The sequence below is a fragment of the Diabrotica undecimpunctata genome, chromosome 6 (genome assembly GCF_040954645.1).
Source record: "Diabrotica undecimpunctata isolate CICGRU chromosome 6, icDiaUnde3, whole genome shotgun sequence".
Taxonomy (NCBI): Eukaryota; Metazoa; Arthropoda; class Insecta; order Coleoptera; family Chrysomelidae; genus Diabrotica; species Diabrotica undecimpunctata.
This window is the reverse complement of record NC_092808.1, coordinates 143,202,403-143,226,038: the sequence shown is the minus strand read 5'-3', so window position 1 is coordinate 143,226,038 and position 23,636 is coordinate 143,202,403. Positions and strand designations below refer to the sequence as shown.

Here is a 23,636-nt window from a genome sequence, read left to right as displayed (position 1 = left end):
TTACGCTGCGGTATAGGTCTATTTGCGTAATCATGGAAAATATGTATAAGAGTATTTCGTCCGGCAAACTTATTGTGTAATCAAAGTATCTCGATGTTTTGGAGACGTTTGTCTCAGATATTGATGGTTCACAAAAACTTTTCACAGATAAATGGGACATTTTTAGAAGTTTAAGTCAGTAAACTGACAGTAGAACCTTTATTTATTTAAAGAAAACTCAAATGACATTGTATGTTTTTTTTACAGAAAAGCTTATGACAGTCAATACAAAGAAATAAAATCAAGGCGTAGAAAAGGTAGACTTAGGCGTATAAAATTTATTCATTATAAATTCAAAACGCAAAAATCGATTTATTAAGAATGTGTACGCCGTAGAAAAAAATGTTTTAAACAAAAAATGTAGCTGATATAATTTTGAACAAAAATGTTTATTTTACTTTTTATGTAGAATGAACCATTCTTAAATTTGTGTCAACTCGGTAAAAATTCGATCTTTTGATCAAACTGTCCTATTGACAATAATCAAAATTCGTTTTAAAGGTGAAGAGTGCAACTTTCGTATGCAATTTTTGTATTTTACCGCAAATGAAGTCTACTCTTCTTCTTCTTCTTTTTATATATAACTATGTCTGTTTTTCAAAGTGTCTCCAGTAGTTGTCGTTCCATCGTTTTCGTGGTCTTCCTACTGATCGTCTTCCTATTGGGAAGCCGTCCCTTGCCATTTTTACTACTCTATTTGTTGTCATTCGGCTTGTATGATCGTTCCATTCTACTCTTCTATTTCTTACGCAGTTCTTGATGTTCTCCACCTTGCATTTACGTCGTATTTTTCTGCTATAAAGTGTTTTCATCTCTGCTGTTTCTAACATCCTTTTTGTACTCTCTGGATACTTATTATTGGTTTGACGACTCTTTTGTAAATTCTGCCTTTCGTTTCTTTCCCGATATTTTTATTTCTCCATATTGTTTCATTTAGGCAGCCTGTGGCTCTGTTTGCTCTATTCACTTGATCTTCCACTTCAGTTTCGAGCCTTCCCTAACTAGATAATGTGATACCTAGATAATTAAACTCCACCACTTGTTCTATTATCCTACCTTCCAGCTCCAATTTACATCTTAGTAAATTTGCTGTTGTAACCATGCATTTTGTGTTTTTTGGAGAAATTAAAATGTTAAATTTTCTGGAGGTTATACTAAATTGGTGCAGCATACGTTGTAAATCATCTTCACTTTGTGAGAGTAGTATTGCGCCGTCTGCACAGCAGATTATTTTAAGTTGCTTTTCTCTCATTTGGTATCCCTTTTTTAGTTCTTACTTTTTTATTATTTCATCCATAGTCAGGTTGAACAATAGAGGACTCAGGGAATCTCTCTATCTTATCCCATTGCCAGCTTTAATAGGGTCGGTTAGTTCTTCTACTTTTACTTTTATTGTGTTGTTTTGCTGGATATTTTCAATCGTTTTGATTATTCCTAGAGGTATCTCCCTTGCGTACAGTAAGTGGATAACGTCTTTTAATTTGACCCGGTCAAATGCATTCTTAAGGTCCACGAAACATAGATATGCCGGTTTGTTGTATTCTAATGATTTCTCTTGCACTTGCCTCATTATAAATATAGAGTGGGTGCATGATCTTCCCGACCAAAAACCTTGTTGTTCTTCTGCTATTGTTATAATTTTATTCAGTTTATTTGTTATTACTTAATGCTTCCTTTATCTCTTCCTCCTCAATATTTATTTTTTCGTTTGTCAGCACCTCTGTTCCAGTTCTCCATTTTCGTTTTTGATATCCTCGTTACGTTTTTGTTTAATTCCGGGGTACAGCTACAGTAAGGCTACACCTTCTTTGGCCCTGTTTCCTTTTGCTACTCTACTGTAGATTAGTATATATTCACCTAATTTTGATTGTCCTTTTTTTTTCTTTTTTGCTTCCTGTAGAGCACGAATGTCTATTTCTTTCTCTTTCAGCACTTGGATTATTTCTTGGTCCCTTGAATTGAGCGATCTGATATTCCAAGTAGTAATTCTCATATGCGTTTTGAATGTTTTTCACTTGTCCTTATTTCTTGCCGAAGTCGTCTTCATAGTATCAATCCGGTTTCGAGATTGTACATTGTTTATTTGAGCAGCATTTGTTTTTACGATTGGTAAGTTGCTAACCTTGCCAATCACCCTCTACATTTTGTACGGGCTTTGGGCCCAGCTGTAGTAACTGCAATAATAGTAAGCTACTTAATCTACCCTGCAATCACACCAGGCAAATTAAGTCAGTTTCAATAAATCTGTTCAATAAATAAACGTTGCGTGATTTTTGCCATTGTTTACGATTCTCGTGAGACCAATACAATTTATCATTTTCATTGACCGGTCGTAATAAAATTTTGATTTTTAGTGACCAATCTTCAAAACCTATAACATGAAATTTCAATTTTTTAAGTTGTGGCAACAAATATTGAAATATGACTACAAAACGCAGAATTTAAGCTGTTACATTACAAACGATCGCACGTCACGGGAAATGCCTCCAAGAAGACGGTTTTAAATGTAATTTGTAGCAGAAGTTAAGTAATTTTATAAAACATATTAAAGTAATTGAAAAAAGCAGTTTTAACCGTTTTAGATCGTTTGTAATGTAAAAGTTTAAATTAAGCGTTTTTTAACCTTTTCACTGCGGGAACCGGATATACACGTAAAATAATTTCGTGCCCGTACAACGGGAACCGGCTAAATACGCGTACCCTTTTTCGGCATTCGCTGCGGAACCCGTATGCATCAGATACTGCTTACGTATTGTATGTTGCCTATAGAAAAGAGTTAAGCATATTATATCAAAATTTACAATACATTTAAAATTTTATGCTTCACTGCGGGAGCCGTACAAATCCGCACCTTTTTACACAGGCACGCACTACAGCAATTTACTTCTAAAATCTTAGGGTTCCCTTTCGCCGTATTTATGTACGATAGTTTTTAGCAGCGTATTTTAATTTATTTTCTTTGAGAATTTAATTGTGTGAATTACTACAGCTGCTGATAAACCTATTTGAAAAATAGGAAAAAAACTGTCGAATTATGAGTTTTAGTAAATACAATAGAATTGTTATCATATTTCACAGAATGGTTAACAGGTAAGAAATATTCAAATTGAAATAATTTTATTACCTATTGCATTAATTAGCTAATAGTAAAGACGGTTCGAGACCGCTTGTCATATTGTAGGGTATTGTTAAAAGATTTTTATTTACTACTTGAAATTTAAGATATAAATATTTTAATATTATTCAAGTTGGACCGAAATGAAAGACTTATTGTTGTCAAAACATATTTTTTGGATTAGTACTATAATATAAAGAATTTATAATACTTGACCATTTGAAAAACCTTTTAGGATAATAATATTTTATGAATATTCAAAGAAGACGTAAACTACAGACTTGATAATGTTAAGATTATTTCTTTTAAGCCACAAATGAATTCTGCATCTCTCCTCCGGTTTGCGTGCAGCGTCTATTTCTGTTATGATCATAGTGTTGTACACCATTTTGTACTAGTGGTGTATTTTTTTTACAAAAATAAGTGGGTGCTTCTTAAATTTAGATTTCTTATACATTTTTGACTGATAAAAGCAATTGCTGAGTGAAATGGCTCGTATACGAAAATATCTTGCGAAAGTGAACTATATGAAATTTTAATGGAAAGTGACAGTGAGAATGAGTGTATTCTTGAAGAATCTGATGCAGAAAGTGATGAATCTGGAGAAGAAAATGATAATGAAGAGACTCTACCATCATCAACATAGGTTAGTGAAAATAGTGCTTTAACTTTGGAATCTACTTCTCTTCAACAAGCTAAACGTCGTAAATGTGAAAAGATTCCGTTATATAAATGGGAAAAGGGAGATCTACAACCAACAGTTCATAATTTTAATGACAATACATCATAGTGTTTGAATGAAAATTTAAAAAGTAGTCCAAGTGTTTTAAGTAGTTTCAAAACATTTTTTGCTTTGACTTTTATGAAAGCAATGGTTGTTGAAATTAACAATTTTTAGCTTTGTCGTTCCTTACATTGTCGTTGTTACGTTTTTCAGATAACAATAACGTTGCCAAAGAAGACTCCCTTTTTAAGCTGCGAATCGTTATAGACCATTTAAAAACCGTTTTTCGTAGATTTCTATATCCAGGCTAGCATTTAAACAGTATATACCCTCTAAAATGCACAGATTTGGAATTAAATTTCACGTTTTATGTGACTGTGAGGGAGGCTACAATTTGGACTTTATCATTTATACTGGGTCTAATACTGACATTAAAATCTTCGATAAAGACCTAAAAAAAGGCATAGTCTGTAAGCCTTTATGCATTACGCCATGTTTTGAAAAATACCATTGTATAACAAATTTTAAATTTTCCTTTTAATGTAGTCAAAACTTTTATTTGTATTTTGCATTTGAATGTTTTGTGTACCATTTGTTTGTAGTTTTTTACCTTGTTGCTACAATTACTAATAATAAATAAAATAATGATAATTTTTCAGTATATTTAATTTTTTTTATTTTTCAAAAATCTAACAGCAACAAATTTATAGTTACTTGTTACTTCTACTAAATTGTAAATACAGTCCTGAATAGACTATATTGATACACTGCGTGAACCGTATTTATACGCCATAGTACTTCATCGACTGACTGCGACAACCGTGTTGATCAGCACAGGCATGAAACAGCCGTACCAGAAACCATACTACTTTTATAACTAGCCGCAGTGAAAAGGTTAAGCATTATTTCAAAGCCTCACATTTATTTCCAAAACTAAAAGCTAAAATTTCATGCTAGAGGTTTTGAAGATTAAGCTCTAGTAATTGAAACTCTATAGTAAACTGAGTTTACTTGCGGCAAAATACTAAAACTTTATATGAAAACTGCACTCTTTACCTTTAAAACGCATCTTGGTTTTTGTCGATAGGATACTCGGATCAGAAGATATCAAATTTTTACCGTCGAGCTCATACAAATTTTATTGAACATTGATTTCACAGATGTTCAGTGTAACTGACATTAAAAATCGCCGATCACTTCAAGCGTTGTTTTTGAGAGAACGGTTATTTCTACACAAAAAATACTAATAAACATTTTTGTTCAAAATTATCTTAGCTACATTTTTTATTTGAATTTTTTTTTCTATGGTGTAGAGATTCTTGGTAAATCGATTTTTTTCCATTTTAAGTGAAAGCCCGGGGGTAAAAGTGGTAATCTTTTTTGGGGTCTCAAAATTTACATTCTCAGCCAAATTTAGCTTGTTCCAATGATTTTTAGAGGTTCAGTGGCATTTTCGTCTCTGATGACTGGAGTATAAGATCCCAGCGAATTCTTAATTAATATTTCTCCCCGAAAGCGCAGCTGCTAACTATACACACTTTAAAATGTATAGATTACCAATTTTAGAAAGGCAGAAAGGATTTGAACCGTTTTTGGCCCTCATAATATACAAGGTGAAACAAAAATGCTACACCCTAATACATTTGTAATAGTAGTACTTCTAATTAGAAAAGTTTATTTGTGTATTAACAGCGGAAATGGTGCGACGTGTTTTAGTCATAAGTAATATATAATTTGCACGCCTCTTTTACAGCTGAAAAGCCAATGGAGGTCCTTCGCAACCAGTTTAATCCGTCCATAAACGTGTGTGTGATGTATTGTTTATTAGGGAGTCAAAATGCATACAATTTATATCAGATAGACATACAACCTATATCAGATAGACATACAACCTATATAAGCACACAAAACCCCTTATAACCTCTGATTAGGTACGCCTATGGTACCGTTATTGGTCTTAATAAATTGTATGGCAAAAATTTAGAATTGATGTTAGCCGAAACAACATGTATGTCAAATAATAGTATAATTTATATACAAATATACAAAATAGAAAATAATTAATTACATACCAAACAATTTAAAATTAATTTTAAAAACTAACAGTCACAAGTCGTTTATATTGTTTATTCCTATTCGCTTAATTACTATGACTTCATTAATTACTACTCTGTTACAACATAATGTACAATTTACTACAAACTGATAATTAATATTGTTTTTGGATTGTAGTATTGGTTTTAAATTATAGTTTGATATTTTCTATGATGACTAATATTACATAAAGAGGAAAACATTAAAAATTTTAACAGATTAAACAAACGCAGTAGAAAGTAATTTATAACCAAGTAGTTCGTAACCAAATAAGTTTCATATTTATAAAAATAAATCCTTTCGTTGTAGTAAAAGGGCACGGTAAACTGCACTGGATTTCTCCATAATCTTTTTAATTACTTACTTTGTTTAGAATATTTTTGCCTGTATTATTAGTTAATTTGTATGAAATGAGGAGCAAAAATTCAAATGGAATTTTAAATATTATTGTTTATTTGACTATAAATAATGAATGTACAAATATAATGGCTAACGTGCTGTACAATTATTTTGTAAATAACATTATAATAGTGTACTTACTGATTATTTAAATTTATAAATCATCATCATTATCACTTAATTCATTACCGCTATCATTATGTAAATCTATAATCACTGAATTATTTTCACTAATTTTATTTTCCCGGATCCACCACTCTTCTATTAATTTTTCACATTTATTTACAGTTTTGGTCCATATTTTTGGATTTGCAGTTTTAAGAGCTTCTTGCCACTTTTCCCTAACTACATCGTCACTGTATCCACTGCATCCAACGTGATTATCATAATACGTTCTATATATTTTTTGCAGCTTGCAGCCCTGATTTTGCAGGATCTAAATTTTACAATTGTTTGCCACTTAATATAAGAAATGAAAATAATATTCAAAAATTCAAAAATAAATTAAAGGTATGCTTAATCCAATTATGCGTTTACAACCTAAATGATTATTTTGACTTAATAAAAGACTACAGGGAATGAGGACCGACGCTCTATATCGCATATCTTTTTTTTTATATATTAATCTATATTTTATTGATTTTGTTTTATGTAATTGTCCTATATAACTTGTTGATCATGCTTTATGTACTATATGACTTGTCCTATATCACAATGTGATCTGATGGGATTATTAAAGAATATTCTATTCTATTCTATAACCCAGATGTGTTTGATGGGATTAAACTGGCAGTGATAGGGCGGTAACCGTAGTACTTGATGTCCATAACTTTTTATTGTAATTTTTTATGCTCGGTACGTTTATTTTTATGTTCCGCTACTGTTTTAGTTGTTTCTCCAAAATTTTCGAATGGTAAGGTGCATTATCTAAAACTCTAACTGATGGTTCACCTAGACTAGGTAACAGTTTCTCCTCAAGCCATTTAACAAACATATTTATCTGCATTCATGTTTTCATGGCAATCAGCAAATTTTTATTTTGAAGAAAAAATCAAATCTGCGTTTCCTCTAAAGCCTTCTTTTCCTCCTGCATGAAGAATGGTGTGTCTTTTGCCTTCGCTATATTTTCCAAAGGCTAGTCGTCTTAATTTCAGCAACTCGTCTTTCTCTTATTTTGGCCAGTAAAGTATCTAAACTAACATGTTGTTTGTTTTCATGTATTCGATACAAAACATTGCGAATTTCAAATTTTGTCTCCATCAGGTAAGTCAATGCTCCTAGAATGTTGTTGTTTTCTTGTCTTCGGGATACTCAGTCACAGTAAGATCTTCTTGAGAATCTCTGACTGTCTTCATTACAGTTTTTAGCTTACTTTCACTTATCCCGAGTGCGTCACAAACATGTTGATTTATACATAATAATGACTTTAAAGGTCCACCATTGTCTCTTTTCATGGTAAAGTATTTATGCACATTTGCAATTAATTCATTAATAGCCAACTTACGCCTAGGCATGATGGTCACTTGAAACTACACGTTTGAATTACAATATATTATGTTACCGTACAATAAACCGTACATAAACAAATTAAAATGTTTCCCACAACTATTTTATTTTTAGTAGGTACAATTATTTTTATTTGAAAATTTGAATTTTTGTTGAGAGATTTAGGATTTAAATTCAAAAAAGAAAATAATAGGTTACTTTTATGCGAAAGAAGTTGTGTGGTTCACAAAAAAATTAAATTTTTGAGAGAATATACTAGACTTAAATTTGAAAATGCAACATTCGTATACTTAGATGAGACATGGATATTTGCAAAGGGTGGAATTAAAAGAATTTGGCAAGACGACAGCATAAAATCAATATAACATACAGATAGCGAAGGCAAACACCACATCATTCTTCATGCAGGAGGGAAAGAAGGCTTTATAGAAAATGCAGATTTGATTTTTTCTTCAAAATCAAAATCTGCTGATTACCATGAAAACATGAATACAAATATGTTTGTTAAATGACTTGAGGAGAAACTGTTACCTAGTCTGAATGAACTATCAGTTATAGTTTTAGATAATGCACCTTACCATTTGAAGATTTTGAAGAAACAACCAAAACAGTCGTGGAACGTACCCAGTATAAAAAATTGGTTAGTTAAAAATAATATAAATTTTCCGGAATACGCCTTCAAATCAGAGTTACTGGAAATTTCGAAACAAAATGAAAAATCAAGTTATGGACATCAAGTACTAAAATTTACCACTGTATCACTGCCAGTTTAATCCCATCGAACACATCTGGGGTATATGTAAAACGTATTACACGTATAATCACTTTGGATGTAGTGGATACAGTGACGACGCAGTTAGGGAAATGTGGTAAGAAGCTCTTAAAACTCTAACTCCGGAAATATGGGCCAAAACTGTAAATAAATGTAAAAAATTAATAGAAGAGTGGTGGATACGGGAAAATAAAATTAGTGAAATTAATCCAGTGATTATAGATTTACATAATGATAGTGAACAAAATAACTCTAACTGATAATACAGGCAAAAATATTCTAACAAAGTAAGTAATTAAAAAGATTATGGAGAACTCCAGTGCAGTTTACCGCGCCTTTTACGAATTCCATTAATCGTTTAGAGGTGTAAGTTGGTTGAATGTACTATATAAAATTTTCATTGTTAGATCTTAATCTTCAAAATCTATCAACACGAAATTTTGATTTTGGGCTTTGGCAACAAATATAAGGCATTTAAAATATGTTTAAAAACGCTGAATTTAAACTTTCACATTACAAACGATCTCACATCACGGGAAATGCTTCCACGAATACTGCATTAGACGGAGTTTATAGCTGAAGTTGTGTAGTTTTGAAAAATGTACTTTAAATGTATTTAAAAAACGGAGTTTTAAACGTTTTAGATCGTTTGTAATGTGAAAGTTTAGAATTCAGCGTTTTTAGGTATATTTCAAATGTCTCATATTTGTTGCCAAAACTCAAAATCGAAATTTCATGCTATAGGTTTTAAAGATTACACCAAATTTATCTTAAAGATGCAGTAACAGTAAACAAACCAACACACGTTATCAACATTATGAATATTACGAGGAGCACTCCCAAATCACGATTTACAATGTATAAACGTACATAATATCCACCTCATAAACTATATAAATAGACATCGTATACGAAACTCAGCATACCATATCATTTAGTAGTCCTTGTACGCGGAAGATTTGCTATAACTTAATTGGACCACTGTTGTTCTAGTGATAACATTTTAGCCAGGGCGTGCGTCAGGGTATTAAAGTGCTTGAATTTATTCATTTATATTTATAATAAATGTTATCATTTATATTTTATGATCAGAAGAATAACAAAGATAAAATTAAATTAATAAATGTTAGAATGAGGTTTTCCAACAACATAATATGCGAATTCGTTATTGTAATGCATTGAATTAATAAAATTAAATTAAATATGTAAAAATTGTTTTAAAATTAAATGTAATATCTAATGGCGGTTTCCCACCAAACGGACAAAATAAAAACAAAACAAAACACAAACTCGTATCCAATAAAACAAAATAGCAACTTTTCACAAATTTTACTAAAGACTGGCGTGTTTTGAAACAGTTCGTTTTGTTTTCCGAGTCCCGAGTTTTTGAAACTCGAGTCTGTTTAGTGGAAACGGTCAGTTGTGTTTATTAATGGACTACCTCACCTCTGACGTTACAATGGGCGGGGCTTCGAAAACCTTTCTAAACATTTCTACACTAAATACAAGATAGAGCTGCAGTAAGTATAAATAAACCGTCAACAGTATGATTGTTACGAGGGGCACTCCCACATCATGATTTTAACGATGTATAAACCTATATTTTCCTGTATTATGAAATACATATGAAAATATGAAGTAGACATCGTAGCATAAGTCGTTCACAGGAATAACAGAACTGAAAATAACTGAATAAACATGTTAGAATGAGGTTTTTCAACAACATAATAACGTGAATCCGGTATTGTAATGCACGGAATTAAAATACAATTACATTAAATGTGTAAAAATGTTTTAAAATTAAACGTAATATTTAAGGTTGAAACGGAGTTGCCCCTCGTGAACTGAGCTCTTAATGGCACTCCATTCGTTGGTTTAAGGAAACCGTAATTTCAAAGCAAAAACCTATGCAAAGATCAGAAAAATCTTGTCAAAAATAAAAACATTCAACATATCTGAGTAATAAATAAAACAAAAAACTCAAAGTGTAACTTAGGTAATATTTTACTCAGAATCTACCTCAAGTGCCTGTGAATACCTTCTTTTTTCTTTACCCATTTCATCTACAATATGCTTACAATAGTGTATTTTTTTTATGTTTATTCACAATAGTCAAAAGCTCGACTTTAGAACTGAATTGTCAAAACTTTTGATCGCAGCCACTTTTGAATATCCGCTTTCTTCAACTCGGTTGTCGATATATATTAAACGGGGAGTATATAACGAATATATTAAGATAGAAAAAAACATGGCGACTACCAAAATGGCACTACACAGGATCTTGATTATATAGAACGTATAGTTACGTACGAGATATCATAAGGCACTATGAATGAAAATAAATTTACTATAGACAAATTTTGATTTATTGACTTAAGGAAGGCCTCTGGCTGAGTTCAAAATAAACAACTGATCGAAACCTAACATGCGACATAGCAAATGAAAAGGGACGATATAACGAATCTATTAAGATGTGTAATTGATTTTCTATCTTAATATATTCGTTATATCCTTCCCTTTCATTTTCTATATCGCGTGATAGGATTTGATCAGTTGTTTATTTTGTACTCAGCCAGAAGCCTTCTTAGTCAATAAATCAAAATTTGGCATACGGTTTTGCTTTCTTATTAAATTATTAAAACAATATGTAAAAATACAGTTTTGTTTACTATGAATAACAAATATAAAATATGCAATGTTAGTATGGTTTTCAAGGAAATCCAATGCAGCAACTTAAAATATTTGTCATAAACGAAAATTTTATATTAAAAAAATTATACTAAAAAAACAAAAGTTAACGCTGGTTTAAATTGTGAGAATTGCGACGCCTATGTTAATTAGTCATTTTCTATTGATTTTACACAATTTACTTTAAAAAATAAGTGTATTTGATGTTTCGATTTCGATCGTTTAAGTGTCAAAACAACGTTGCAATTACTGCTTTATTATTTTTGTCAAAACATAAGTTTCTTTTTATTTTACAGTAGTGAAGCTAATTTTGAATTTCCTTGAAAATAATACTAACATTTTATATTTTATCTTCGTTGTTCATAGTAAACAAATCTTTAATTGTACATACTGTTTTATTAATTTGATAGGAAATATGAAAGCAAAACCGCACGCCTATGGAGTCTTACGTAGCATAGCCTGGTTTTGTTTACTTTTACTGCACGTCGAATTTGAATGATGTGTAGGCTCTAACAATGAAAATTCCATAGTGACCGGCCAATCGAAGTTATACATTTTATTGATCTCATGAGAATCGTAAAAAATTGCAAAAATCGCGCAACGGTTATTTGTAGAAGAGCTTCATAGAAACTGACTTCATTTACGGCAAGATGCAAAAAATGCATACGCAAACACTCTTCACCATTAAAACGCGTTTTGATTTTTGTCGATAGTACACTCTAATCGGAAGATATCGAATTTTGGTACTAATGTAGTAAGACAAGACGGAACGATGTCTACGGGGATGAAATTTATATAAATGAATTCGATTTCACTTACTGATGATTGTACAATGATTTTTATTCTCTGGAAAACGTTCTTTTTTTATCTAATTTCTATTTAAAATATGCCTTATTTTTAAAAGCCACCGCCATTATCCGCCATTATTTACCATCAAACAACAAGAAATGACAACTAATTCTTATGGTCATGAAGGGTAATTCTAACCAATGTTGCCATAGCTATACAAAATATGTTTTCTTATGAAAAATGAAAATTTTTAATTATATTATTTTTACAATTATTCTTACCTACTTTTAACAGAAAATGACTGCTTTTTTACCAGGGTCAGATTAGATTTGGTTGAGTTAGGTTTATTATTATTGGTTTGCATTTTTAATAAAAATATGAAATTTTTCAAATAATACAAATTGTGAGCTTCCAGTTTGATTTTAAGTTGATTGGGTTATATTGTTTTACATTTTTTAATTATAAAATAGCGAATAGATATGAAATTTTAGGCTAATAAATATTGTGGGATTTCCAGGGTGATTTATGTATATATTATACATATTATTTTAATAAATCAATACTGTTGGATTCCCAGACAGACTTTTAACCGTTGATACAGAATCTAGGAATCAATTTAATATGCTCTGTGAACGTATACTTGTGTAATGCGCAATATCAAAACGAACATACCCGACTGCGTTGCCGTGTAGACGATAAAAGACAATTTAATTTAGATTTGCAAACATCTAAATTTGGCAATTGTGTTATTATTCGTCACCACAGAAAGTTGTAATGGAGTGCAGTATGTGTATACTAAGATTTATTGAAAGTTTTGCGTTGTACATAAAAGACAAAATAATGTGTCGAGATGCAGCAACCAGTTGCGAATAAACGCCGAAAGTAAGTGTAATAAACTTTTCCCAAGACAGAAAATTACACCCAAAAGGTGCGGATTTACTCTATCGGCAAATAAAGGGAAGCGAATAAACTGCCGATAGAGAAAATATTTATGTTGGTGGCAACTTTATTACATTTAAAACCACCTAGGCAAGAATTCGTAAATGACGAGTTTGGGATTTCCACAAGTCCACAAAAAATTGGGCATTTTTGAGGCGATCCGTCTTACTAAATAATTACCCGAATTTTTACCGTCGAGTTGATACACATTTTATTTAAAAAAATTTATACTTAATATAACAAGAAGAAACTTACCAAAATAAACACCTACAAATATAAGGAATAGAAACAAATTGAGCATTGAAGCGGTCACAATAAGTAATATCGTAGAAACAATTGTAACTAATTTTCGTTTTTGGAGCGACTACCCTTTACAGGTGAAAGAGCCGACATGGAAAATTAAAATCCCTTGACAATTTAACAATAAAAATCATTCATAAATACTAAAATTTTTCAGCCACCCTGTATTATTAGTCATTTCATTGTAACACAAAATTGTATGATGATTCTTACCTGACAGTCGACAATAAGCGTCAAACTGTACTTTTAATTCTTTGTTTCTTGGTATACCAATACCTACTGTAAACCATTCTTAAACCTACAAAATTGGTTAACATAAATAATTACTTACCCAGTTTAAGAAGTATCCAAAGTAAAACTATTCACACAATTATTTCGGTCATTGATTGGAACAACATTCTCATTGCATAATAAACAACAAACCAGCCACTAGATAAGTACTTTAACAATCTCTGATCTGATGGTACTACTTAATCGTGAAACTACCGATGTGTATACGAAATACGAACTGTCTTGCTCACTACCTCTACTACTCCATGCACGTGTTGTTCAATGTTTACTGTTTACTAACTTTCCATTAGTACCGGACCGCATTAATCCGCCGCATGGTCGTACCACGAATTCTAAACAGTGGTAGAGGAAGGTATGCCCAGCAACAGTAAACGTAGCGTTGTTGCCAATTATAGAAAAGTCGCTTGTTTTAGAATTTAAATTATTTACTCCAGTCGTCAGAGACGAAAATGCCACTGAATCTCTAAAAATCATACGAACAAGCTGAATTTTGCAGAGAATATTAATTTAGAAATTCCAAAAAAGATGCAAGAAAGTTTACTACTTTTATCCCCGGGCTTCCCCCTGAAACCCTACTCGTAGGGGGGCAAAAAATCAAAAATATCGATTTACCAAGAATCTGTACGCCGTAGAAAAAAATGTTTTAAATAAAAAATGTAGCTGAGATAATTTTAAACAAAAATGTTTATTAGCACTTTTTGTGTAGAATGAACCGTTCTCTCACAAACAACGCTTGAAGCAACCGTCTATTTTGAATGTCAGTTACGCGCTCGGAATGAATGTTCAATAAAATTTGTATCAGCTCGACGGTAAAAATTCGATATCTTTTGATTCAAGTATCCTATTGACAAAAATCAAGATGCGTTTTAAAGGTAAAGAGTATAGTTTTCGTTTGCAATTTTTGTATTTTGCCACACATAAACTCAGTTTTTATAAAGGTCAAAAGTGTTAAATAAATTAACGTTGCGCTGGCTCCGTGTCTACTTGCCAATATCCACTTTTTAACTCGAGTGTGGATAACCAACGAGAACTAGAGAGAGTATCTAATATATCGTTTATTCTGGGCAAAGGATAACTATCGTTCTTAGTTACCGCATTGAGCTGGCGGTAGTCAATACAAAAACGCGTTGAACCATCTTTCTTCTGACTAGAACTATTGGTGATGTCAATGGACTGTTTGATGGTTCAATTACCCCTTGTTTGTTCATATCTTTGATGATATCTTCGGCTTCCTCTCTTTTCGCAAATGGAAGTCGTCTAGGTTCTTGTCTGATTGGCTGAGCGTCTCCGGTATTAGTTTTATGGGTTACTACGCTTGTTTTGCCCTTATCCTTCTTATCAATGGTAAAAACATCTTGAAATTCTTTCAGCATAGACTTCACTTTTTTTAGTTCGTTCATCATCAAGATCTTGGCACGTTTTAATCACCATCTCAACAAGCTCTTTTGGATACTTAGATTTCGATTGTGTCTAATCAGTATTCATAGAACAAATTGAAGCCACGGGAACACACTGTCCGATCAAAGTTCTTTTACTTAACTTAATAGCAGTTCACTTTAAATTTATAAATCTTACAGGAACGATATCTCGAATTCCCACCACAGCTTTTGCCGTTAGGAACTCGGCATTGTCCACATCTTCGACCAACCTTAAACTTCCCTCTCGGCAGTAACCATCAGGTCTGGTCATCAAAATTTTTACACTATTACCGGGTATTGTTACGTCACAAGTAGTTATTAAGCTGATAACATCTTCTTTGTCTTCATGAAACGGCTACTGTTCACCATTGATCTCGAGAATTCCATTTTTGACATTCAATACAGCCCCAACTTTTCTTAGTAAATCCATTCCCAATATGAACTCGTCGGAGATCTCTGCAATTAATACTCTATGTTTCACTGTAGTCTGGCCAATGAATACTGACATATTAGCCCCGCCATATGTATTAATTAGCTGTTGCTGTTCTAAACCTTACTGTTGCAGGCGATAATTTAAGATGGCCTCGTACTACTTCTGGACGTGCAATAGTTCTTGCTGCACCTGTATCTACCAAAAACGATCTACGTATATTATTGATACAACTCTCGATGTACAAGCTATGAATTCCACCGGAGGACGTAATGTTAACAGTTACTATGAGAGCTCGTTTCACGAGGTCGGCAGTGGCCACTTGGTGTCGACCAGTTCTAGTTTTCCGACTGTTGTATCATTTTCTTGCAATTATGGTGAATGTGACCTATGTCACCACAATTCCAACATCTGGGCTCGCGTCTCTTCGGCATAGTGTTACGAACTACTTTTCGAACCATTTCGTCCAGACGTTTCATCGAATCTTTCATCATTTTTTCTAGAAGTTTCTTCAATCATTTGGGAGACATTTTCAAATTTCTTATCATTTTTTCTAGAAGTTTCTTCGATCATTTGCGAGACATTTTCAAATTTATTATCATTTTTCTAGAAGTTTCTTCGATCATTTGAGACACATTTTTTATTTTCGTTAACACTACTTCCTCTGCTGACTGGATGTCTCTGGGTCATCTCCATTTTTGTTGAGAAAATCCTTCAGTCGTTCTTGAAGGACCTTCTTGGGCCCGCTGCAGTCTTCATCGCGTTCTTCTAGTTGCTCACGTAACTGTTTTACTGAAAGTTCTACTAACAGCATCTTTGGTCAGGCACACACGTACTTTTTTAAATGTTCTTTCGTATAAAGATCACTACCGAACTACGCTGATGTTCCCGACAAACAATACTTTTCAAAAGTTCAAATGTCACTGCTGAATTTATTTTTAAATAAATCAATTAACTCCACGCCTGACACCAACTGTACCGTTTTTAAATAAAACGAGCAGTTCTAATTTATATAACTATATTTATTTATAAGTTTACAGCACGAGTATATCTTATCAACTAACTTTAACTCCTAAAAGGTCTGCTTATATATACAAGTTATTATGTACTAGAATATTCTGGAGTAGTCCACCTCTAATCCGTTTGTTTGACGGGTCGAACTCTCCAGCGGTCGATAGTTCCGGTCGCTTCTAGAAGGACAGATCATCCTCGTCTATTCGTAACAATATGTTTATTTTGACATTTCGATGTCCACGTCGGAAATCGTTCTTAAAATACAAATTCTTATTTTTAAATTTAAATAAATCAAAGTGTGTGAGATACCATCAACTTTTTATTCATTTAAAAGGCCTCCCGATGGCGATATTTATGGAATCATCAACATGGCATCTACACTCCTAACGTAGTGATTGTCGCCCTTAATAAGGCTTACATTTTGGTTTTACAATTGGTTGTGTCACTTGCATCTTCTACAATATTTCTCCATTGTTTCCTGTTTTTGCTTATGGTTTTCCATTCTCTAATTCCCATCTTCTTAAGGTCCGCAATTATCTGGTTCTCCCATGTCGTTTCGGTCTTTCTCGTGGTCTGCCAGATTCTGGTCTCCATTTGGGGATTTTCTTGATAACTGCTTTTGGATTTCTCTAGATCTCTGGATCTCTTCTTTTAAAAGTTCTCTTACTTTAGTTCATCAGTTTTCTAAATTCATTATTACCTAAGTTTAGTGGACCTGTTATTCTCCGAATGATTTTTCTCTCTAGGATCCTCAATCTTTCTGCATATTTCTGTGTAAAGCACATTACTTCATCACCGTGTGTGATTACTGGTCCAATTGATTGCTTCTCTGTAAATTATCAGTTAAGTCTTCTGAGAAAGCTTTGAGGAAGTTATATGTTTACTAAGTTAGCTGGTATTTATTGTATATATTATGTCATTATGATATTTATATTATGATACAAAATAAGCGGAAGCAAGTTTTCGAATTATTTTTTAATGTAATTTAACATATTTTTAGTATTTTTGTTGTGTCGTTGTCTTTATATTGTCTTTTAAATTTATTTGCCAATTATAAACATAATTTATATACTTTTATATGATCAAGCTTCCTTTTTAAAAAGGTCTTGACCTCCAATAGAATTCATAGCTATATAATATTTTTAAAAACCACGACTAGGAAGTTTTTATGCAAATACATACTTCCTTATACTTATATTGTTATTATGCGATACGATTCACAGTTGACCCAACAGGTTTTGCGAAATTATTAGTTTTTAAATATTGATAATCTTGAGAAGAAAGTGATATATGGTAAACAAAAAACAACCAAATGGTAGGATTCGTATTCTTAGGAAATCTACTAGCGGCGTAAGCGGGTGAATTGAGTAATTCAGCAGGCATCCGGTGCCAAACTTGGATAAAGTACGAGGGTGCTTTAGTACTACAAGTGGAGGTACAATATGCGTGGGGGGGGGTTCCTATGCTGTATAGAATATCAAAGGCTAATAGAAGACGTATTTGGATATGTTGGACAATAGAACAGGTGTAAATAAGGTAAGACCAAATACTCGTGGATGAACAGCTGCTATATAATTTGCTGTATATTTGCTTATTTATTGTAATTCATCAGACAACCACACCACTCAACTCGTTTATTATACGGTAAGATTTGTGCTCCGACTACTACGATCCCTAAATCTGAAGAATAACACCATCATGTCTATTGCATACATGACAAAGGAGGAAAAGTGTTGACTAAGTGAGACAGACACCCCCAAAGAGCTAACGAACTCTGGGGATTATAGTCTTGGCATGGTATAGGCAAGTACTGTTATTCTTGGTAGTATTTCGTCCCAATAGGTGGGAATAAACTGTATATTTCGTGTAGAAGTTTCCAAAACTCCAATAATTGCCATTTGGATCGTCAACATCGAAAGGAGACGGTGCAATATAAAGAAGATAGAGAAGAGTGGCGACAACTTAGGGAGACCTACGTTCAGCAGTGGACAATTTATACTTATTTAATTAGATAATTTGATAGGTAGAAAGAACATTCTCTTTTCCGTTATATCACACGATTATGTATGCCAGCGTATGACTATATATGTCTATGGTAATCGAAAAAGAAGACGCAAATTTGATAGAGAATGTATTTTACAATTTATATAATAATCTTGTTTAAGGCTTTTATAATATGAATTTAAAGTCTGAAATAATCAAACACATGCTTACTTGCTTTTTTTGCTCTAATTATTTTTCTGTAATGTTTTCTATTGTTATTAAGCTTCTAAGGCAATATTTTCATTGAGCCGCCGATATCGCCTAATGTTGTGTGTTCTAATTTACGCCACCCCTGAATAATACTCTTGACTCGTTCCTTTTTCAAGGGCTGTTATTTGTGGCAGAAGACACGTGCCATTAAAGAAAACATCTGCCCAGCTGCTCCAACAGCTGATGATTCACGTTCGGCTTTAATGACGTTTATATTATAATAGATTACGTGACATCGATTGGTGTGAATATGATAAGTAGAACATCGTTGAAAATGTTTCCAAATTCTTATATCTTTAATAATGTGAGTAACTTAACATTTTTTCCTTTTGATGGCCCTTTATATAATTAACTAAAACTAATATAAACCCTACAAATCTTCATTATAGTTCTGATGCTACGTTCTTGTGGCATTTTAAGTTTTAGTTATTATAATTTTTATATAGTTATTATTTTCATAATATATAGTTGTGAAGAAGTCAAGATGTGATCTAGATCTTCGTCTTCTGTGGCTGTTTCGCCATATAGTGCTATTGAGGCATCCTGCCAGTCTATTTGCTTTTTGTATTTAATCTCTCACTTCTTTTTCCAGGTCTCGATAAAAATTTGAAATAGGAGGATTTCATAAATCAAAATAACAAACTATGGCCAGTTTTGACATTTTATATACCTAACGGCCACACTCTCGTTAGGTACACAAATGGACTCTTCCGCTGTGACTGTATAAATATGAAAATGTTTAAAATGTTTTACTAATTGTATTTATATGTAATTTTAACTTTGTTATATATTTTGATAGTGCATATCTCATTATTCGTTATTGAATCTTCTTCTTCTTCTTCTTCAGCCTTCATTTATCCATTGTTGGACAGGTCTCCTCCAATTGCTTCCACGCTTTTCTATCTTTTGCAATTCTCATCCACTGCTTTCCAGCTACGGCTGTTATATCGTATATCCATATCTTTTTGGGTCTTCCCACGCTTCTTTTTGTTGGTGTCTTGTCTTGCTACATGTGCTACCCATTGCTATTTCGCTTATGTCACTTATTCTATATTGAATATGCTATATATGCTTCTTATGCTATATTGAATATTTAATATTAACTAATATTCATAGATAATTCATAATATCCAAAAAATGGAAAGCAATAATGCACGATGTGAGATCATATAGAGGAGCAAACGCGGACACAGACCATTTTCTAGTAATAGAAGAAATCAAAATTAAGATAATTAAAGCAGAGAGAACAAGGCAAAACAAAAGAAGATGGAATCTGGAGAAGTTAAAAGTACAGGAACTAAGAGAACAATATGAGACAACCCTAAAGGAAAATCTAACAGAAACAAATAACACAGAGGACATATGGAAAACTATAAAAGAATCCATTTTAAATTCAGCTGAAGAGGTGCTAGGACAGAGGGAAATAAAAAGAAGAAAAGAGTGGTTTGATGCAGAATGCGAAATCAAAATCAACCAGAAAAACCAAGTAAGAGATAAATGGATATCAACTAAAGAAGAACATCATTGAAACGAATATAAAGAAAAAAAGAAAGCAGCGGATAATTGTTGCAAGAACAAAAAAAACTGTGGATAGAAGAGCTGTTAAAGGACCTAGAAAAGAATAGTAAAGACAGCGCCAAACTATTTGGATACCTAATAGCTCAACAAAGAAAACGCAGACCAGTAGTTAAAATTGACAATAGATCATGGGAAACACACTTCACAGAACTATATAGATGCAAAGAAAGCCCGGAAGAGGAAGTAGGCGTAATGGAAGACATTAGAGATAATGAAATAGGGATACCAACATATGATGAATATTTAGACATCATTCAAAAAATTAAACAGAAAAGAAAGAACACCCGGCCCAGATGAAATTCCCAATGAGTTGATTAAAAACGGAGGGGAAAAGTTATTAACAAGCATCTATAACGTAATAGTTAGAATATGGGAAGCAGAAGAAATGCCCGAGGAAAATTCTAACAGCCCAAGCAAAAACTCACTCAATTCACAGAGAAAAAAATTGTGAACTACCAGCAAGGATACAGAGAAGGCAGATCCACTACAGATACAATCCACATAGTTACACAAACAATCGAAAAATGCCACGAACACAACATAGAACTCCACATCCTCTTCGTAGACTTCAGACAAGCCTTTGACTATATTGGAAGAAATAAATTATTTATTGAAATGAAAAATCAAGATATACCAGCAAAATTAATCAAATTAACAAAAATGACCATGGATGGAGCTCGAGCTAAAGTAACAACAGAAGAAGGTAGCACAAAATCAATTGCAATAGAAACAAGAGTGCGACAAGGCGATTCCCTGTCAACCACATTATTCAACATAGCAGTAAAAGGAACAGTCAAGGCCAGCAAAATTAAAGGAACTATAGCCCACTCCTCAACACAAATAGTTGCATATGCAGATGATTTAGTTCTTATGGGAAGAGACAAGGAAAGATTAAAAGATGCAGTAACAATCCTGGCAAAAGAAGCACGGAAAAGAGGTCTAGAAATTAACGAAGGAAAAGCAAAATATCTACTCTGCTCTAGAAAAGAAGATAAAAGGACGAGAGAAATCAAAATAGAAAACTACACTTTTGAAAAAGTCCAACAATTTAAATATTTGGGAGTAATAGTGAATGCCCAAAACAAGAGAAGTGAAGAAGTAACCGAACGAATACTAGCAGGCAACAAAACATACTGGAGATATCATAGGCTCATGAAGGACAAGAACTTATCCAGAAATACAAAACTGATAATATACAGAGTTGCAATCCCACCAGTAGTTACGTACGCAGCTAAGACAATGTGCCTCACGAAAAAAGATGAAGAAAAATTGAGAATTTTCGAAAGGAAAATCCTCAGACGCATTATGGGCCCGATAAGAATGGACAACGGAGAAATGAGAAGAAGAATGAACCATGAACTAAGAGACATAATGAAGGGAGAAGATATAGTTATATTTATTAAAGCACAGAGGCTGAGATGGCTGGGACACATAGAGAGAAGGAAAAACGACCTACTGATTAAGAAAATCACCAGATGGAAACCAGCAACTGAAAGACCAAGGGCAAGACCCAGAGAGAGATGGGAGGATCAGGTCATGAGAGATATCAAAATTCTGGAAGTGAGAAACTGGAGCGAACTATGCACATATCGAAATGAGTGGAAGAAAATTGTAACGAAAGCCAAGTCATACAACAAACTTTGACAACATACAAGTGGAATGCGGAGTGATTCACCGCAATAACCGCAAACCACAAACATTCCACCCGGAATGAAAAGCTCTGATGATGATGATGAATATTCATATGCAGTCTCTATTTTAAACATTTTTTAAACGAAATCGATTAACTAAATAGTAAATATTTTATTATTTTTGCGTATTTATTATAATTAGGTACATGTTTTGTTTAATTTTTAACATAGTTAATCCATTACAAGTAGGACTTAGGTTAGTAAGACAGTTCTCATGTTGTTTTTGATAAAAATAATTTGTTTAGATTTGGTATATTTAATTATTCTATTGATTACTTTATTTGATTACCGTATTTGATTCTAATCTACCAGAACTGAGCTACGGTGCCTTGGAGCATATTGTATATCGGTGTTAAAAGTTTAATTATTTATAATTTACAAAATTAAAATAATTAATGATTTTAGGATTCATTTATTTAGGCATGCGTAATGCCAAGGTTCAGGTAGTTTTATGTTAGAGCTGGATCACCAACAATAATGAAACATCCACTACATCCACTAAATTAAAAAAAAAAAAAAATTGTTCTCAAAATTATTTCTACAAAAACAAAATATTCTGTCAGCCAGTGCCTGCGTTGCTATCAACATTGAGATTTTGATGAATTCTAATAACGGAATGCAACCAGCTCGTGTATATTTGCATACACGTGATAAGTAAACGTGATAACACTGCATGTGTATTGTGTATAGTGCTTCTATTCAAGTGATTCCTGATGAAACGTACATTTGAAATGTTTATCTGCTATAAATTTCGAGAAAAAAATTTATTGCGTCTGTTATATTTACTGACGTTCCTATAAACTGTGATATTTATAGTTTAACGTAAAAAAAACAATATAAATTTTTAAATGTCGAAATTTTAAATATAGCTAAAATGCGGCACAAAAAATTATTCTTCTCATGACATGAAAGGTACATATTTAAGTAAAGTATATACAGGGTGTGTTAAAATAAGCGACACTGCGAATATTTCGCGAAATTTACATCGGATCGAAAAACTAAAAAACACATGATCAATATTTGGGAAACACTATTTTTTATTGCAGATTTGCAACCTTCATGAAAAAATAAGTAACATTTGTTCGAGACACTTTTTAAAATTGTTGATAGATGGCTCTATAATGGAAAAAAATTTAGTCTGTTACCCTAGAAAATGAAAATGGTCTAATATCTAGAAAAATACACTTCCAAATAAAGAAACCAAAAACAGATGTTTAATATTTTTCAAAAATCTGTTGATTGACATCAAACACTGCCCTCAACCCCACTCCCAGGGAATGAGGCGAAAGGCAACTTTAAAATTTTAAATAGAAAACTTCATTTTTATTACAGATTCGGATTCTACAAGAAAAAATAAAAAAGTTGTATCTGAATTTTTTTTTTTTCGATTCGCAATGATTCGCTGTAATAATTGTAGAAAAATAAATGCAGAACTAATGTATATTTTAAAAAGTACTTACCAAACGGATGAAGCACAAAAAATTACAAGTGGAAAGAATAAGAAGTAATTTGAAGGATTTTATTATTTTAATTTAAGTAAACCATGATATTTTTATTTTGAAAACTAAAAATACTATATTTTTTTAGGTTCCCTTG

At 32.4% G+C, this 23,636-nt stretch overlaps 1 protein-coding gene across 2 annotated transcripts in view; it reads right to left on the bottom strand.

The window, feature by feature from the left end:
- LOC140442888 (uncharacterized) overlaps positions 1-13,992 on the bottom strand; it is a 30,532-nt gene extending 16,540 nt beyond the window's left edge. Inside the window, exon 1 of one of the 2 annotated variants that reach the window (XM_072533848.1) lies at positions 13,697-13,992. The gene's annotated coding sequence lies outside the window, so the exon portion shown is untranslated. Of the gene's footprint in view, positions 1-13,578; positions 13,637-13,696 lie in introns of those variants that run through there. The other variant, XM_072533849.1, reaches the window with a different exon arrangement.
- Between the last annotated feature and the right edge of the window lie 9,644 nt (positions 13,993-23,636).